The sequence below is a fragment of the Protobothrops mucrosquamatus genome, unplaced genomic scaffold, assembly GCF_001527695.2.
Source record: "Protobothrops mucrosquamatus isolate PMUCROS unplaced genomic scaffold, P.Mucros_1.0 scaffold_149, whole genome shotgun sequence".
Classification (NCBI taxonomy): Eukaryota; Metazoa; Chordata; class Lepidosauria; order Squamata; family Viperidae; genus Protobothrops; species Protobothrops mucrosquamatus.
Genome location: NW_015386225.1, coordinates 231,068 through 251,928, shown reverse-complemented (window position 1 = coordinate 251,928; position 20,861 = coordinate 231,068).

Sequence of the window (20,861 nt, the reverse complement as noted above, 5' to 3'; positions counted from 1 at the left end):
ACTGATAACTCCACACAAACTGCCTTTGATTCAAAATTTCATGGAAATTACTGGTAGGATTTCACAAATGTTTGAAATTCATATCGGCATAGGCAGAACTCCTACAAATTGAGACTTTGGATCCTGACCTGGAACTTAGCCTTCAGCCATGGAATGGAAGGTCTATAACTTTGGTCCATTGGCAGAAATGTCCAAAAGGAAAATAATGAACAAGAGGCCATTAAAATTGGGAAGGAATTTTGTATTGTATTGACCTATAAGACACAACCTCAGTTCTTGAAAAGTGAAGCTAATGTAAAAAAAGAGTCACTTGAACAAAGAGGTGGTGACATTTATGCAGCATTTCGGTCTTTACATTCTAGTTAGTCCCTTTCTCAACTATTTGCATTTCTACATAGAACAGCTACCAAGCTGAATCAGATTTGAACCTCTTATTAGCCTTATTGATATATAACTAATTTGGTTTCTGAAATCTGTTCAATACAATATTTTCCATTTTACTCTAATTAAGGAGGCTGGGTTCACATAACATGTTTAACAGTCCCCCCTGGCCCACTTCAGCAAAAGATAGCATGTGTGGAGATGCTAAATCTTTGACTGCTCGGTTTTTAACTGGGTTATAGTGGGTTGCTTGAACTTTGTCAGTATGTTTATGGCAGCTGAGGCAAGTACTGCTCTTGACAATGGATGTGTAAAACTTTAATAAGCAATTGCAGTGTGTGTGTGGGGGGGCAGGGAATACAGCAGCAACTAGTGATTCACACAGAGGCAGTTACCCTCCTTACCTCCCATTCATCTTTTAGGCAGTCTTAGCTCAAGCAAGTACATCAGCGATTTCATGCTAATTATTTTGATAGTCGCCAAAGGCATTTTCTCCCCTATGGTACAATATAGTCCGGGAGTGATGGAGATTACAGTCCAATACATCTGTGGATCTCAGGTTGAAGAATAGAGGAATCCATTATAGTTGAATAAGAACAGCTTAGGATACAGATTCTTTTATACCTTGTTCATCACAAGCTGAAACAGATGAATTGCAGAAAGATAATTACATGAATATTGTAGTTAAAAAGATGGCAATTTTGTTCACTACAAGCCTAAGCTAAGATAATAATAATAATAATAGTAAAGTTGGAAGGGACCTTGAAGGTCATCTAGTCCAACCCCCTGCTCAGGCAGGAAACCCTATACCATTTCAGACAAATGGCTGTCCAGTCTCTTCTTAAAAACTTCCAGTGTTGGAGCATTCACCGCTTCTGGAGGCAGGTTGTTCCACTGGTTAATTGTTCTCACTGTCAGGAANAAAAAATGCAGAAGGAAATTTAAAAATTAAAAGATTTGCTGCTAATGGACAGTTTTATTATAAGAATGTTTTCTATGCTGCCAAAGGTATTGTCTCTAGGCTTAATTATTAAAGTAATCTGGGATATAATAAAATCATTAAGCTTCCCCAATGGAAGTAATGAGAGTTCTCCAAAAGCCACTAGGCATCAATAAGATGTGAAAATAATTATTAATATGACCCAATTGAAATAATATAATAAACTATAAATAGAAGCAGAAATGTACACTAAAAGAGACTGAAATGGGCCATAGAGAGGGTGTGTAATGATATTCTTAGTGCAAGTTTATGAACTTATCAGCTAGATCAGGGTATCAAACTCGCAACATCACATGACGTGTCGTGACGTATCACAACTTTTTTTCCATTGCCAGCAATGGGATGGGCGCAGTTTCACCATGACGCATCTAGCCTGCAGGCCAGCAGTTTGACACTCCTGAGCTAGATCCTCAAATCAAGGCACAGAATATTGACTGGATTTTTGCTTACTATGATGTGAGAGTAAGCAATTATTACTTAGCATTATTTGCAAACAAGACACTATGATTTGCTCATAAAATTATGGTTTAAAATATTGACAGTGCTGTTTATTCTCTTCTCTGCACTTATGCTTCCCTAGCTAACATACATTTCTTGTTATCCGGTTTCTAGAATATTCACTGAATATTGAATATTATTCCCCATAATATCAAAAGCCATCAGACCATGTGCTATGATTAGTTTTAATATTGCTTTTTTCAGACAGCTGTAATGATGTGGTTTGCATGGCATACTAAGTCATAAATGCTTTTAGAAATCATAACAGCTGAAGTCACAATCAAGTTAACCCATGGCTAAACAGGTGATGATTTAATGAACACAGACCTAGAATGCAGTATACAGTACACACCTCACAATCATAACAGTTCCTTTGGTGGACAGTGTCTCCACATTCTAAATGTATCATTCAAAATTTCTCAGGACAATATTGCCTTTTGATCATTCAAATTTGCAATTGCCATTAAGGTCTCACCATGCCTCTGTGATCACTGAAGGTCTGTAACTGGACTGGGTCTTTGGTGATAATCTCCCTGCTTATGCATAATATCCCAGTTACTCATAGTGTAGCTGTCAGGATTAAAATGTAGAAATAAAATGGCTTATTGAAAGCCATTGTGCCTTTAAGAAATGGAATAAGATATTAGCATTTCGTAAAACCATATTTTTTTATAAACCTAACTAGAACCAAGTGGAATCTTTTTGCTCAGCTGTTCCTTTAATGATTTTTTTAAATAGGTAACTATAGCTTCCTTATGGAGTCATGCTCCAAGCTTTTGATGTTTCACTGTCAAACTGCCGGCCCGCAGACCGGAAGTGTCACAACAAAACCGCGCCCACCCCATTGTTGGCAATGGAAAAAAAGTTGTTATACGTTGCGTGACGTCACATGATGTCACAATTTGACATGCCCTACAGTTATATTTTTCCCCTCCCTTTTGGGGAAGAGGCATTTGCAAGAAATATTTACTCTAATGCAAACTTGGAGTAGCTTTTTAATTCGGTTTTAAAAGATCTAGAGCAGTGGTGGCGAACCTATGGCACGGGTGCCAGAGGCGGCACTCAGAGCCCTCTCTGTGGGCACGCGCGCTGTCACCCCAGTCCTAGGCCTTCAGCTGGGTTTTATAAAACCTTTTCACTTTAAGCCTCCACCGCCGTGTGCAAAAAAAAAAAAGGTTCAATCAATCAGTCAATTTCAACTTCTCACGGGGAAAAAAAAGATCTCGCAAAGTTGGAATTGATTGATTGAACTTTTTAGTCCCACCCAGTCTGCCGTTACCACCGCAGCTACACCCACCCAGCACTCGATGATAAATAAGTGGGTTTTGGGTTGCAGTTTGGGCACTCAGTCTCTAAAAGGTTCGCCATCACTGATCTAGAGTGCTACTTCATAGCATTTCCAAGCCCCACATTTTTGTGCTTTATCCTGCTCCAAACAAAGCCTGGCATAAAGATACAAGGATAAGGATATAAGCAGAGTTCATATCTCAGGACGTCTTCCTTCCAGCTTTGTAGATGAGACTCACTTTCTTGTGAGGCACATAGATAAAAAATAAGCTTCACCGTCAGGTGAGAGACTAGCTGCTAACAGTGATAGTTTCACAGATTATACTATAGAGCCATGGACATTTCTCACCATAAAGGCAATTTGCAAGAACAATTTGAGCTCAGTGTGTGTTCCTCTGCTTTGTCCACAAGAGTTGTGAGGAAGGCTGATTCTGAAACTGATTTTTTTTAAATGGCAAATCAAATTCTTGCATGCATAATTTTTAAGGCCACAATATGCATACTGTGTTTCCCTAAAGATAATAAACATCATGGCATTAATTTAAGTATTTAATACTTTAGATCAGTGGTTCTTAACCTTTTTGAACAAATCGCCCCCTCGAGCCAATGAGGAAGTTGTCATCGCCCCCCTCCCCCAACATAACCTCTCAATCACAACATAGGAAATAATTCTTCAATTTATGCAAACACTTTTTGTTTTCTTTAAAATTGTCATCAGGACATATCAATGCAAATAATTTATTTCCAGTCTTTTCCCCATATCTCCCATATTCTGGCCAATGGTGTGCCACTGTATGGGTAGAGACTGCTGCGCAACGCACATGAGGATAAGCGATGCATATTCACATATGTATGGCGTTTTGTACTGAAGCTAGCTGGAGGAACATTTGACAACACAATTCAATCCACTAATAGTGAGCGATATGATGTTTTTGTACGACAGATATACAGCGATTCACTGTATGAAAAAGTCTCAAAAGTGTCCCCAAAATGTCTCGCTCCATCGCCCCCATATCGCCCACTTTTCGTTCCTTTGCCCCCGCATTGCCCCTTTTCGTTCCATCGCCCCCCTGAAAAATGAAATCGCCCCCTGGGGGGCAATATCGCCCAGGTTAAGAACCACTGCTTTAGATGGATACTTGCTTTTTTATTGTTCTCCATATTTAAGCAGTACAAAAAAGTGATAAAGGACAGGAGAGGGAGAGAGAAAGACTGAGTTGCACACAGTTGAATTAGTGTACACTAAGTGATCAATGACTGGATAAGTAACTATTACAGCATTTCATCATGTATTTACTTTGACAGCCTAATTTTTTAAAAATGTTCTTATGTTGGAATAGTAGTGATACATATGTTTGTGTATGTATATATGTATAGATATAGAAATAGATATGTATATTGTTCCTGTTTCAGCAATACAATTTCTATCTATGATCAAAGTGGAACATGTGATATTTCTTTCAGTTTCCAGTCCCCTCAGAAAATTCTTGTTAACAGGTGGCTTAAACATATAATAAAAACTAAGCAAGCAAATAAAATCATTCTCAGTACAAAACAATCTACAAGTGTTTCATTTGATCCAACTCATTATTGATGGATAGACTGACATACTGAATGGTATCACTGCTTGTTGTAATAATGGTTTGGAATGCTGTGAACAGTTTGAGTGAAAAGCATAATTGCCTGTTTGTCAATATTTATCAAAATATCCTTGAAGCAATGGCTTTAGGAGCCAGTGGATTCTTTAGGTGTATTGGTCTACTAGCTGTCAGTTCAGATCCTGAATTCAGATGCTGTCCTATATAGCTTTAAAAACACTTTAATGATACTTTATTGAATATACTACAGTATAATATGTTTATTCTTTTATACTTTATTGGAAAACACATTTGAGATGTGCAGAAATTTCATTCACTTTTCTTCCCTCAGCGATTAGCCCAAAGTTGTGATTATTTGACAAAGGAACTCTGTTATGATATAAAAATTTCATTCTAGGAAGAGAGAAGAAAAAAAAAACTGTTAGGAGAGGGCATCTTCTCCCACTGTGTCTCTTTTTGTTTTTTTTTTAAAGTACCCTAACAATAAGCGGGAGTGACATATGATCCTACTTTACCCCATCCCCAATAACTATCACGCTTTCCTGGAGTCAGTCTTTCCCGTCTCAGGGGTCGGAAATTCAATTTGAAGATGCTCAAATGATGGCCTCTGAAACCGTCCCGTATTATGTTCCTTTGGGGCAAATCTCAGCCTAAGTCCCAGCAACAGAATCTCTAAGTAGACGCCATGCTTTTAACAGAGGCTTGATGATAGATGGCTGGAAGTGAGACGATAAATGTAATGTGTGAGTGAGTGAGTGAGTGTGTGTATACGCGGCGTGTGATGCTCCCAGGCGGGCTGACGTCACCAGAGGGGCTTCATTCATTCTTCTCCAGCTGACCAGCTGCGAGTTGACCGGGTTCCTTTAACCGTGCCGGAGAGGAGAGCCAAACCCGGAGACAGCGGGGATCCAATCGGTTGTAGGTCCGCGAGGGAGAAAGTAGCCGAGGAAAGGGGCGCGGGGGTTGGGAGAAGGCATGGGACGGGCTCCCAGCAGCGGCTGCTCGGGTTTGCCGTGAGAACTCGCCTCCCGTTTGGTCGTTGAGCGGCAGGTCGAAAGCGGGAGCCACGCCGGGCATTCCGAGAGGCAACTTTCGCCTCGAATGAGCCGCTGCCCGAGACTCGAGGAGACCCTCTGCAGTCCCTCTCGCCTGGCTGGGACGCCGGCGGGAGTGATGGGCTGAAGGAAGGAGGGGTCCAGGCGCTCACTCTCACCAGAGGAGAGAGAGAGGGAGAGAGGGAGAGAGAGAGAGAGGGAAGGAGGGAGAGGGGGAGAAAGAGAGGGAGAGAGGGAGAAGGAATTAAGGGAAACCATGAGGGGCCGCCAAGCAGCCCGAGTCCTAGCAGCGAATGCCTAAGCGGGTGGAAGAAACGTGGCCGAGAGGCTGAAAGCATGCACCCAGCCAGAGCGTGAAGAAAGCGGGGAGAACCCTTTGCGAGAAGCCCGGGGACTCCGCCATGGAAGCCAGCAGGAGGTTCTTGTTTCTCCTCCTTTACCTTCGCCTGGGCGTCCTTCAGACTTCCCAGCAAGTGCTCAGGATCGGTGAGTCCCATAAGGGGCAGGGGGGATTCGTGAATGTGTGAAGGGGGATTTTTCTGGTGGTTTTGGTTGGGCTGCTGCATATATATCCGTCTGGAAACATTTTGTTTCCCCCTGAAGACAAGCACCGGGAGGGCAAGCTTCAGTTGTCTGTTCTGCTGTCTGGTTGCCCACAGAGTAGAAGGATTGGGTCCACTCCAGCTTGGCCACTCCAGCTTGCACCAAAGAAATACTAAACAGGAAACTGAATCTTTCTCTTTTTTTCCCTGGATATAAACCAAGCTCTCAGACACTCCTTGCTTGTTATAATTGCTCGCACTGGACTGCAGTGTGACTCCCTGGGCAGGCTGCTAGTCCAAGGATGAAGCAGGCAGAGAGTGCACACTTGACCTTTTGCCCAGGGATGGCTGCCCCGGTCTCTCTTACCCAGGAGTTTTGTTTCAGTGGCTGATTCCCTCCCAGAGTGGTTTTGTTTCTCATTATTATTATTCAGTTACTCAGAAGCTCAGAAACAGTTGGCTGGCAGACTTAGCAAAGGAAGTTTCTTTCTCTGTGTGTTGTGTATGTATACATGTCTCTGTGGGTGCCCATGTACAAGCATTTTTCCCTCTTTAAAAGAATTTTGGGATTTCTCCTCCCCAAACCTTTAAAAAGTACCTCTGAAGTCGTCAACCAATCTTTGGATACATCCTGTGTGAAATCCTTTGCTTGTGCTTTCCAAGGAGAGAGAGGGAGGGAGAGAGAGAGAGTGTGTGTGTTCTCTTTAAATTCTCTTTAAATTCATGTTCCCAACTCGGAGCCCTTCAGAGGTATCTTATGAGATTACAATTCTCATTATTCCTGCCAGCAACACCAGGAGCAGAGTAATTCAAGCATCTGAAATGCACCAGACTGGGAAAGCTGCTCTGTGCGAATTCAAAATAAACAAATATTGAGTGCCATCTGTTTAACCGTTCTTCACTTTGAAGTCACCAAGAACCAACCATTTCCCTTTGGCCGTATCAATATTTATATTTGATTTTTGAAGATGCCAGCTTCAGGAAACAACCTAGAAACCAGAACTATGAATAAACAATGTAATAACTAGAATATTAAAATAACTTTCTGACTGTTATGAGATGTTAGCATGGTCATTTGAAAATTATGAATCAGAAATGGCTACATAACCTATTCTTTGAGACGGAAAGAGCTAGAGTTGAAATATAAAGAGGTTGTCAATTGCCATACTGTTAAATTGAAAGGCAATGATACACTATCTTGATTCCTTACCTTATTACGTGTCTTCCTTAGCATGAGTATGCCACTGTATGGTTGAGAAAAAGAGCAAACTTTGCTCCATGGAAACCCAACAAAGTTTACAGAGAGGGATTCTTTCTACAGTGAGCTTCCTGGGTCAACATGACAGTGAATAGTTATCAAAAATGTAGGTAGAAAATCAAGTGGGCACTAGGAAATTACAAAAAGGGAAGCCAACTTTCTAAATTCTGTTTCTTTGAACTGACTCACTTGTAAATATAGTAGACTAATGGTCTGCAAATCTGACCTAGGTGTCTTACTATATAATTTAAATGGCTGTAAAGCTACATCTGAAAAAGTTGTTCTCAGGGTACTGTGATAAATTCAATGAAAAGATGTGAATTCTTGATGAAGTTAAGGAGAAATGAGAGTATTGGATAGTAAGCGGACAAATAAGTTTACCAATAAAAGAGAATATTTGTACCTCAGGGTTGAAATGAGGGGTCTTTGGTGCTCCCTGAGCTTGGTTGTTTTCTTGCAGACGTTTCATCACCAAACTGGGTAACATCATCAGTGTGAGTAATGAGACATCTGCAAGAAAACAGCCAAGCTCAGAGAGCACCAAGGACCCTTGATAAATAAGTTTAGTGTTGTAATCATGGATCATAACAAAGTGATGTAGCATAAAATACAATAGAGGAATATCACAATAAAATAGAATAAGAAAATAAGTGTGAGGTACGAAGAAACAGCCAGGTTGGGATAGTGTTTTAGGGATCAGGCTAGAAACTGGACAGAAACTATGGGCCAGTCACTCTCTCTTGATCTAGGAAGGAGCCAATTGCAAACCACTTTTGAAATCTTGCCAAAAAAAATGGTAAGAACTTGCCCAAATAGTTGCCAGGAGTCAACACTGATCTGAAGGAGCTTGTATGTATGTATGTATGTGTTTGTGTGTGTGCCTGTGTGCACATGTGCACACAGAAGTTAAAACAAGATACAATAAGGCCAGAGCTATTGTGTTTTTTAAGACCTTAAAAAATTCTTTGAGTTTAAATGATGATACAAGTAGCAACCTGAGTACTAACAGTTGAAAAATTTGAATATTACATATTTAAGTCTTGGAATATGATCTCTTTTTTGCCCTATAAACTATAAAAATATTTGTCTTCCTTTCTAAATAGTTTTTAGACATATTGGAGCTGGAGAAAAACATCAATATCCCAGAACTGTATGCATAAATATATATCATTTTCATATCTTTTAATCTTGACTACAGTGGATAATATGAAAGACATTCAGAAAAAATTAAATTATAAAAATGGCTCTAAAATTAATACTGAAGTGCTTTTACAACTAACCTCAATTATGAGAATACTTGTGCAGTTACTTTCACGATATTGCCAGTAAGCCAATGAACTTCTTTGTATAATTAAACTAAAGCTTGATGTGCAATAATAATTTATCAGCTTTATATGACCTGCTTTAGAAATTACTCCAGGAAGAGTTAATGTTATAGCACCTGAACTACTTACATTTATTTATTGCACAAAAATTGCTATGCAGACTTTTTCTGATTATCTAACATGAAAATGGCAGGTCAGAAGCTCAGCAATCTACTTCTTGCTAAATTGCAGAGCTTCGTTGGAGAGTAGTTATAGCTATTCTCAGAGAGCAGCAGGTTCTTGTTATCCTTGAAATCCATGTTCTTTATCTCTGGGGAAAAACACATCAGCACTTATCTTTTTGATTCTTACAGTCTAAAAAAAGATTGCCTAGTCTTAGCGGTAAAAATGGCTGTATTTGAACAAAAGGCAAAGTTTTATTATTTTTCAATTGATTATTTTTTGCAGTGTTTGTGTCCATCCATTAGTTTGAAATCTCTCTCATACTAATTCAGCCTCACACACGTGCACTCTCTCTCACACACACTCATATATATTATAAGAGGGAGCAGATGGATTGGTTGTTGAAGGATCCTATGAAATAAAGAAATAAGATGCTATTTAAAAAAGCAGGAGGCCTTTTTAATTATATGAATGGGGGGATTCTCTTTTCCACGGTTGCTGTTCTGCAGCTAATATTTAAGATATGTGTGATTCAGAAGGTATAACAGATAGTCCTCGACTTATAACCATTTGTTTAATGATCGTTCAAAGTTACAACAGCACTGAACAAAGTGACTTATCAGTTTTCACACTTATGACCATTTCAGCATCCCCACAAGTCATGTGATCAAACCTTGGGTCCTTGGCAACCAGCATGTATTTATGATGGTTGCAGTGTCCCTGGGCCCTGGGACTGTAATTTGCAACTTTTGTAGGGAGCTTCTGACAAGCAAAGTCACTTCATGACCGCATGACTCACTTAAAAATTTCAGCGATTTGCTCAAGAACCATGGAAAAAAAGTCATAAAATGGGGCATGATGCATTTAACACCTGTCTTGCTTAGCAATAGCACTTGGAGCACTCAGTTGTGCTCCTAGGTTCAGGACTATAAACTATCAAAAGTAGCTGCTGTTGATAGATTAATCAGCCATAAGAAGGAATGGGTTGTCACATTATCAGCAAAGACTTTTGCCAGTTTGGTAAATGTCTTAAGCAAAAGAAGATAAGAAAGAAGAAAGAAAATGTAGAATTCACATGTTCAGGAGTGCACCTGCAACTACACAAAGTGAAATCTAATCAGAACCAAAAATGACAGTTCTGCTTATACTGCAGACATGTAATTTGGGTGATGATTTTTTTTTTTTATGAACAGAAGAATTTGGCTTAGCTAATGATGTAAATCTTTGGCATATATAAATGAATTTCTTTTGCGTCTCTTCTATAAAGTAGAGATGGAAATTACCTGGTTCCCATTTCCAGCTAGCTAATTCAAACTAAAGCATCCAATTTTAAATTATAGCTTTAAATTGTAGCTTCTCTGAATAAAATCAAGATGTGCTTTCTGATATTATCTAATTTATTTACATTATGTGTAACTAATGTCAATCCTATTTTAGGTACAATGACAAGTTCCAGATCTTGTGACCATGTAAAACTTGGTTAAACTCCTTTTCTTCCTAACCTCATTGAATTCAAAGAAATATGAATTAAAACAGATTCCAATACAGCGTTTGATATGCTTATACAGCATGGGAGTATAGATGGTGGGAAGTGCATGCATATGAGCCATAAATATTGGCAAAATTACCACATGTCATTTTTATGTTGAACTCCTTTTAGAAGTGTGAGCGTTCAAAGGATTTTAGAGGCCCAGGTGCCTCTTGGTTACAACTTCTGACTTCAAGGCTTCTGGTTTTGCGCAGTAGTATAGCAGCTGACGGACCATGGGGCTCTGCACCCTATGGCCGATTTCTGCCTAAATGGGCCTGAAGTTACCCCGTAGAGGCAACAAAGTAGGAAGGAAGTCCTGCTGATTGCGGAGAGACAGCAGTCGATACGATCGGTTTGGGAAAAGCCCTCCAGAAACCAGCAGGAGAAAGGCTAGCTTAACTTCAGATTCTAGCCCAAGCTACAAGCAGCCAAAGCCCAAAAGCACTACTTTAAGCTGACTGTAAGCAATGTGTTTGGAATTGGGTAAGAATAGTGATTTTCTCTCTTCCACTTGAAAATTGATTTCCTGGAAAAAAAAGAAAAAGAAAAACCACAAGAAGCAAAAAGTCTCTAAAAGTGAGAAAGGGGGGATCTTTGCCCCACCCTCCTACAGATGGAAGTGGTGAATTAAACTTTTCAGAGGGAACAGAAATATACTGAAATGAAATGAATATAAGACTTAATTTGGATAAGTTTGAAATTGGTGGAATCTGTTAAGATTTTCCTTTTAATCATGAAAATAGAAGTAAAAAATGGTCTATTACTGACTGGTGCTGACATCTAGTGGTGGATGAAAATATACAACAGCAGTTACTTTATTACAAGGACTGGCAAAGCCCAGGAAAAGATAACTTGGTTTTGGTGACCTTCAATGTCTTAATAACAGAGAGCAGCTGCGACAAAAAAGAAAGAAAACGTTTTGGGCTATCTACAAAGTGAGAATTATAAACTCTAAAAAAAAGAATTGACCTTTCTGGATTACAAATACCAACTCAACTGTGACTCTAAAGCTGTTTACAGAGAAAGAAAAACTCTGATTTTTAGCTATGGAAAACCAGATATCTGAAGAAAGAATATACCAAAAAAACCCAAATATTTTCCAGAAGGAGATCTATGCTATGTTGTAATTAATCCAAACCACGAGGAAATTAAAAATAAGTTTGAAAATATAAATGAACACATCTCCAATTTAATTTTACAACACAAAAATTCTCAGAAAATAAAAACAGACACTGAACAGAAAAAACAGACAACTGAATATGAAACAGAGGAGAGAGATTTCAAGATGGAACTTAACAATAGAAGAAAGTATGACTTAACTCAAATGGAAAAAACTTACAGGAAATACTGGACATGGAAAAGGTAACCTATACCCTAAGATTACAAAATAAGTTTGAGGACAAGAAAAAAGATTTGACAAAATGGATTCTGCCAGGAGAACTATGAGAACTTGAGAGACAAAAAAATGATAAAATCAAGAAAGAAAGGAAAAGATTCTCAATGAATACAAAGGGCCGAAATCTTCCTATAAAAACATTTTACCTGTTTTGCCTTTTGTATCTGCAACAACACCTTTAAGATTATGGAAAGATTCTTTGATTCAGTGAAGCATATTGATTAGGAAAAATGTTTGGCAAAAAAAAAAAGTTTAAAGTGAGAATTAAGAAATTAGATGATGGGATTTACCAGAGGGAATATTTAAAAATTAAACATCTGTTTGAATATGGTTAAAGAAATGGAAAAACTTTGGATATAAATGAAGATTAAGAGGAATGAACCCCTCAAGTAACATAGTATTTTTCTTCCCTCCTTCCTTCCTTCCTTTGTATTTTGTTTTTTGACATGAGAAATATAAAAATGTTTATATAACAGAAATATTTTCTCTGTTTTGTTTTGTTTTTCTTTTTTTAAGATGAGAAATGTAAAAGTGTTGGAATGGTTTGCATGAGAAAAAAGACTTAAATAACTAAATTAACTAATTTTTGAGAAAATCTTAACCAGTAAGAATGCTTTGAATATTGTGGGAAAAACAAATTTAAATAAGAATTCTGTAAATAGGATCTATGATGAGGCAATTAGAAAAGAAGCTTTATATTGATGTGGTTATTATTTGCAGAAACATGAGAAAAATGTTTAATTGTCATTTATTCAAACAATAAGAACTGTATTAATTTAAGGTTGGCAAAAGAGAATATTATTGGAAGAAGAGAAAATCAAGCAAAGCCATTATATGGATTATAGAATTATAGAAATTAATTGTTATTGATTGTTTTTTAAATACTAACCCAGACAACATGCTGTTTACCAAATATTAAGGTGATTATGTTAAAAATCAATAAAACATATTTTTTAAAAAAGAACTTCTGACTTCAAGCATAGCTCTTTTGAGATCTCTTGTCTTCTGTCTCCCCATATTTCATCCTGTTTCTAGCAAGCAGGATCAGTGAATAGAGAATACAGTATACGTAGACTAAGGGTAGCAAATTCTGTCCTCAGTATTGGGCTATCTCTGTCCATATCTGCCAAGGCTAATATTATTTATGTTCAGTTGAGAGTTTGTCAATATTAGTAACAGTATTGTCAAACACTAGTACAGTAGCACTGGAAACACTATCATCAGACATTGTCATTTGCCACTGGTAAAGGTGATAACTGTGCCCATAGTAGTTGAGTTATTGGACAGTCTAAGTGATAAACCTTTTTTTGTGCAGAACATAGTTCTATGCCTTCAAAAACAGATGTGTATCAGAATCAATCCAGTACACATTTATGAGATAACAACAACTTTATTGTCACTTTGAATGTACACCAATTGGCATACATCAAAATGAAATTTCATTGCATACAGCTCTCAAAGGGTTACTACCTCTGATATACACTCCTTGTTTATGGCCAGCTCAAGTTTCAGAATGATCATTTTAGTCTCTAGGGACCGAATGATGGCAAACAGGACAGATGGAAATGGAGCTCCATGTGGATTAACCCTCAAATTAGCTTGTATTCCTACATGACAACTTTGCCTCCTTTCCTTTTTCTGATCCTGTCTCTTCCACCTTTTTCTTAAAGGGGCCTCACTCCTTTTCGCCCCTGGAGCATGCTGCCACTGCCTCCAACTCCTCCAAAAGCCTCTCTCTCTGGGCCTGCTGACAGCCTCATCGAGTTCCTTTGCTCCATAAGCCCTGGGACCACTCCTCCTCTGCCTCCTTCAGAAACAGCCCTGATTTGCAATAGAATCCATCACTGTGCCAGCAGTCAGATCTTGCTGCTGGCAGAACAATTTCAAACAGTGCAAATGACTTTTAACGGTCTCACCAACAGTTCCGAAACAGCTAAAAGCCCGCCATACCAGCAAAGATTGTCAGTCATATGTTACCTTAGTCCCACCACGTTGCTCAAACACATGAAAACCTTCCCGATCATACGGCCTATATTCCTTATATTCCTCCAAAAACGTTTCACCTTCAAGAGCCAATGCAGCCACAGCCAATCCAGCGCCGCCATCTTAGAATGATCCATATATACTTCTACTTAAGGTTTGGTTGAGCCTTCCTAGATGTCTGAATGATAGTATTTGAGAATGAGTTTTTAGACTCACTCATTCTAGCTGATAAAACAATCATTCTTGGAAGAAATCTCTGTTCAAATTTTTCAGCATCTTTACTTAATAAAACAATCTCTGAATACAATGGAAATTTGACTGTAGTCGGATTTAGAAAGTAAATCCAATTAAAAATTGTAGAAGATAAAGGTGCTAGAACTACATATGTAAGGTTTTGATGGTACTAAAAATAAGCGTCAGTCCTTACCCTATAGTCATATAGTTTAGAACGGGGTCCCCAACCCCCAGTCTGTGGACCGGCACCAGGCCGCAACATACCAGCAACTGGGCCATGCAAACAAGTGAAGCTCCATCTGCTGGATGCAGGCAGCACACGAAGCCATGCCCCCTCTGGTCCACGGAAAAATCTTTCTCCACAGAACCGGTCCCTGGTGCCCAAAAGGTTGGGGGCCTCTGGTTTAGGAGACACGAACTACTTTGATTATCCCAAAGCTATGTAGAATGTATTTAACTCTTAAAACATTTGCAAGAAGTAGAATGCCTAATAATGGAATAAGTATCCACTTGGAAAAATGCATTTTTCTAGCTTCTATTCATATCAAATGGTGCTTGCTTAGTTAAAGGAAAGAAAGAAAGAAAATTACACTGGAATACTGATAAATAAAAAGAGTATGGCATTTTTATTATATAATATTTTGATTTCAGCAAATATCTGACTTATTATTATTTCCAAGTACATTGAACAAAGGCTTTCTTTGATAGATGAGTTTACAACGCAATTGCCAGCAATAACATATATTTTGTCTACATAACTATATGCCCACAGATATTCAAGGATATTACAAAAAATAAAAACAGATTTCATGCACCCAATACATTTGACTTAGTATTAAGCAATTTTCATTTTTGTTCATGGCAGGAAAAGCATTCAGATGTTATCATTTGCATGCTATGATATTTCAAGAAGATAGACTGGGATACAATTTTATTTATTTTCTGAATACAAAAAACTTTTATGCAAAATAGGGATGTGCACAGATTCACTGGTCATCCTGAGGTTCTGATTTGCAGCTCTAGATTTTTGCAGAATTGTCCAGTTCATGAATCTAGTCTCCTATTGTCCAGCACAAGGAAAAACGCAGATGTCTGTACTTTTATTTTTTAGAATAAAAATTAATATACAAGCTAAAGAATTGTGACATGATATCATTACAGGGTGATAGATTTTATAAAAAAAATCAGTGTTAAGTCATTTTAAATTACACATTACATTGTTGTTTGGGTTAGAATTTGATTAAATCTGAAGTAAAAAAATAGTTTCTTGCAAAATTTCAAGTATGTTGTAAGCATGTTCTTTTTTGTTCTCCAAAGAACTACCCCCCGAGATCCGGACGATTCCGGATCTCCTTACCTTCCGCCGTGCCCTCAAGACATGGCTTTTCCAGCAAGCGGGCCTGACCTAGGGAGGATTTTATTTAGGGTGATTTTAAAAATAATTTTAAATAGAGACACAGCTTCTAATATTCGGTTTTTTAATCTGGTTTTACAGGGGTTTGTATTTTTATGCTTTGTATTTGTACTGTTTTTAATACGCTGTGCACCGCCCTGAGTCCTGCGGGAGAAGGGCGGTATATAAATTAAATTAATAAAAAAAAAAATAAAAAAAAAAAAGTGACATTTATCAGATTGCTATTTTCTAAATTCAGTGCATTTATTTATTTATTTATTTTTATATTTTTATATTTTATTTATATCCCAGCCTAATGTCATGACTCAGAATGATAGACAAGAAAAGAAAAGAAGAGATTAAATGTTTATTACAAAATTAGAATACAAACAAAGGAAAATTAAGAACACAAAAATAAAGAATCACATATACTGTAACAGCATAAAAAAAGAAGTAAAAGATGGCACAGTCAATGCAAATTCTGTTTAAGGAAGTTCAGAGACTGATTTCCACTATTAAAGGAAATATCAAGGGAACTAAGGTGAAAATGGGAAAGAAGTGAAAAATAAAAATAAAAAAGGGAAATATATTAACTCGTGTTTTTTTATGAAACGAGTATAGAATAAATAGTTAAGTCAGGAAAGCTAGCTGGTAAGGCTCAAAGCATGATAACACATTCGCTCACATTGGGGTATCATTTGCCTCCAATAACATTTCATACTTGCAATTCCATGATGGGTGACCAAGGATGAACTCATAATTTGAGGACAGTGTCATCAGTCACTAAATGTACTATTTTCTTCCCTTAGTTATGGAATGGAAAATTATTATTTTCTTGTAATGCTGCTACCATGGCATTACTCTTTGACAATTATGAATGTTATGGAAAAGCAACATGGAATCAAAGATTTGTGAGGTTCAGGCTTGTGTGTTATACCATAGGTTAAATTATATTTTTTTCCAAAATACCCTCCCCTGGCTTGTTCCTCAGATATAGTCTATATGAAAATCCACAATGCAGGGCTTTGGAAAATCATCACGGCTAATTTCTAGTTTGTTTTGCCCCAAACACACTTCCAACCCATCCCTATATCCAGTGAAAGTACACATGCCACTTAGTTCAGTTAGGGAAAAAAAGCTTAATGTTTGTTTGTTTGTTTGTTTGTTTGTTTGTTTGTTTGTTTGTTTGTTTGTTTGTTTGTTTGTTTATTTATTTATTTATTTATTTATTTATTTATTTATTTGTATCATGTCTGTTTTCAGAGACTGCCCAAACAATTCCTGCAGTTTTCTTCTCAAGGCATTTCAGAAGTGGTCTGTCACTGCCTCCTTCCTAGGGTTGAAAAATGTGATTGGCACAAGGTCACCCATCTGGCTTTGGATCTGAGGCAAGACTAGAACTTACAGTTTCCACGTTTCTAGTCTAATGCCTTAATCAATACACCACATTACATCTCTATTTATTTATTAAATATCCTGAAAAATAAAAAACAGTTAAGTGTCACAAATAAAATAAAAAGCAGGCAAAAACAAGAAGAGGGAATGAAGAAACAAGTATGTATATTATCTATATATTTCTCTCCAAAAGAACCCCCCAGAGATTGTTCCAGAGCTACTGGAAACCATATTGTGACTTTATAAGTAGTCCACAACTTATGACCACATTTAAGACCATAATTTCAGTTGTACGTTGGCACCACATGACCAGACTCAATTTTTCAACTGTTATTAATCAAAACTGGTAAAAAAAAACACTAGAAACCAGCAAAAAAACCTCACAAATTGTGGTCCTATGACTGTGGGATGCTGTAACCTATTACAAATGCAAGCTGGTTGCAAGTCCCTAAAATGCAGTCATGTGATTGGGCTGTGTTGGTGGGACATTTTATGATGGACGGAAGTGCTTTATGGGCTGTAAAGCATCCTTTCTGAAGACATTGTAACTCTAAATGGTCTTTAAATGGTTGGTTATAAGTCAAGGACTACCTGTAAACTTTTAATGTTCATAATAGTAGCAGAATAGAGATAATAAGTAGGACTCTAGGTGACCCCTTCTCTATTCTGCATCATGACGGGGGGGGGGGGAATTGTAGATGAGGATGATGCATCCAATGCTATCTGCACAATTTCCCATGTCTAAGATGGAATTTTGTGAAAATAAGGAGAAATGTGTGAGTTTCATTGATCTCTGGTGCCTCTTCTAGTTTTTTTGTAGCTGCTAGGGTAAGATGTCCTCTGCATGTGGTAAAATGAGGACCCAGATTGTTGGAGGCAATATGCTGACTCTGTAAACCACTTAGAGAGGGGCTGTAAAGCACTGTGAAGTGGTAGATAAGGTCTAAGTGCTATTGCTATTCAGACAAATTTCTTTCTACTCTGGTCACTGTCCATCTCCTTTGCTTTTGAATTCAATCTGTATAGCTGCCTTTTGACGGAGTTAAAATGAAGCAGATGGAAGTTGCTGCCCTTCTCTGTTGCTTCTTTGAGTACCGTATTTCTATTGAGGAAACAGGGATAGGAAAGTTTGGAAATGCAGTTCCAGAGAACGTCCGGTCATGGTACTAAGAATGCTTAGTAAGCTTCCAGGCTGTTGCCACTGAAGGTTAGACTTCTTCATACATGAAATGATAAACACATAGCACATTAGTGTGTCTGTAATATGATCCCAGAAAGACGTTCTGCAGTAATACACACTGAATGCAAATTCAGTTTATTTAATCACATTGCCCAACATTGCAGGCTGTTTTAAAACAAATATGAATGTTTGGAAGCAGAATTTATATTCAGATCCTTCTGCTGGATCATCAGTTACACGCACACACAACAGACACACACACTGCATGTTGGTTCAGCAGCCTGACTAAGAAGATCAGCACAGCGCTAGGTGATTTAACAAACCTGACATCTTATTTGAGAACTCCCATCCCTTCACTTTCCTCTGATAGATGCTCAGTGATAGCAGAGCACTGACAATCTGAGCCACCAGGCAACAGCATCCCCAGAAATCTATTTATCTGGACTGGAATTCTCCTATATCCTGTTCATTTATATAGCTCTCCCTTTTCCTTCCTCTAGATCTTCTTATACATACAAATGACTAAAAGGGAAACAATTCTCATATATTTGCTGCTTTGACATAAAAAGTACAGTACTCATCATTCCTGTGAAGCTTGTAAGAAAACACAGATATTACCATGTGGTCAGATTTTCTGTTTTGATTAAAATACATTGGGTAGGTAGTTTTGTGTTTATTTACTAACACTTTAAAGTACTCCTTAATATTGCCTAGCAATTAGTTCACTTTTTTCTCAATAATAATATAATAATAATATAATAAAAAATAAATAAAATAAAATAGTCTTAATAATTAGCTGCACTAATTTTTTTTTAAAAAACTTTGATTTTCTGACTCTTATAGTTCTCATTCTGTTCAATATGGGTTATATAGCACTATATGTGATGCGAATAATATACTCCTTTAATTCAGTTCTGTACAGCAAGTGTAAATGGAAATATTTTCATATATAACTATTTCTGCCCCACTTAATGTTTAAGTAAAATGTTGATACTGGCATCAAATGTATCTTCTTTAGAATTCTCAGACTGAGTTAGCAATAAATTTCACTCTTTTTTGCCGCAAACACCTGCACTAAACATTGTATGAAAAATTGTTCTCAAAATTAAGGCAATCTTGCATTTCTTTAAAGTTGGTGCTATTTTTTCTTGCTTTTATTATAACAAATAATAATAATAAAAAGTAAACTGCCACAGTGGAGTGCTATGAAGATGTTTGGGGCAAGGTTTAATTCTCATATATACAAAAAACACATGTTATGGGATTCATTTTTTAGAAGCTTGAATTTTCTTCAGAAAGTTGCTCTTTTAGATGCTGAAATGGTCGTAAGTGTGAAAAACGCTCATAAGTCACTTTTTTCAGTGCCGTTGTAACTTTGAACAGTCACTAAATGAGCTGTTGTAAGTCGAGGACCACCTGTACATATAAAAGGAGGGGACCAGACCTGAACTGCAAAAACTCATGTAGCTACAGTTCTCAGTTTCTGTTTAATGTCATCTGGTAGTTATATACATTTTTCATCCAAAATCTGGTAGCTTCATGTAAACAATACAGATGGAACATAGTGTATGAAATTCTCATTGCATATTCAAATGTATGGCAGATAATTTAAAAACTAAAGAGAAATTAAATGCAGAACTGAAAAATTTCTGACTGAAGGGGCATGATTTGCTTTTAAGCCTATGAAAAATAGGATTCTCTAGTTATCTCTGACATAAATTTCTGAGACTTGATCACATTATAAATAAGAGTTATAAATCCACAGAAAAATGTTTTTTTTGTCATCAGTTGCATCAATTATTGATTTTTAGGAGTCAGCTGAATTGTGTGTATTATTAATAAAGGTCTGTATTGTAAATATGCATTTATATAAAGTAGATTTGCTTCCTATACTTTTCCAGATTTTTGCAGCTCATCAGTTGTAGCAGGAGCATCTGTATGTACACACAGATAAAGCATGGAGCTAGCAAACATCTCTATGACATTCTGGCTGGGCTACGAGCCATCTGGTGGTCCCATGAGCTCTTTGGCAAATGCATAGAAGGCAATTACGAATGGGAACGAAATTTGCTTGATTTGCAGCTTAGTTTGAACTGAAACATGATTATCCTTTGATATTCATAATGTTATAAATTTTGCAGCATTATTTTGTACCATTCCCAAATGGTTCTAAAAATATTCACTCGCAAAAAATCATATAAATTAAAAATCCATATCTTGAGGAAAAAATAATTTTCAAAAATGACTTGCTGCAAAAATGCTTTTACTTAGAAAAAATTGCAAACACAAGTGGAAGCAGAATATTGTTAAAGCAGGAAAAATTATTGAGTGAAACCAGACTTGACCAATCTATCCACTATCCATTAGAAATGACCAATTTTAGTGTGCTTCTGAAGATGATATAGATTTTCAACTTGCTTTATATTTTTGCCTTGTTGAAGAATTAATTCATAACCCGTAGCATAGTACATTTCTATATACAACGTTTCTCATCAATAATTGTGCATAAACCATTGCTCTAAAGATACTACTTTTTTCTCCTAAGATCAGTATCAGGAAGTATCAGGAAGTTGATAGGTTAACCTTTATCTTTATAACTGATTCCATATGGCTCATTGATAGTAGATTTTGTCTACTGTGATA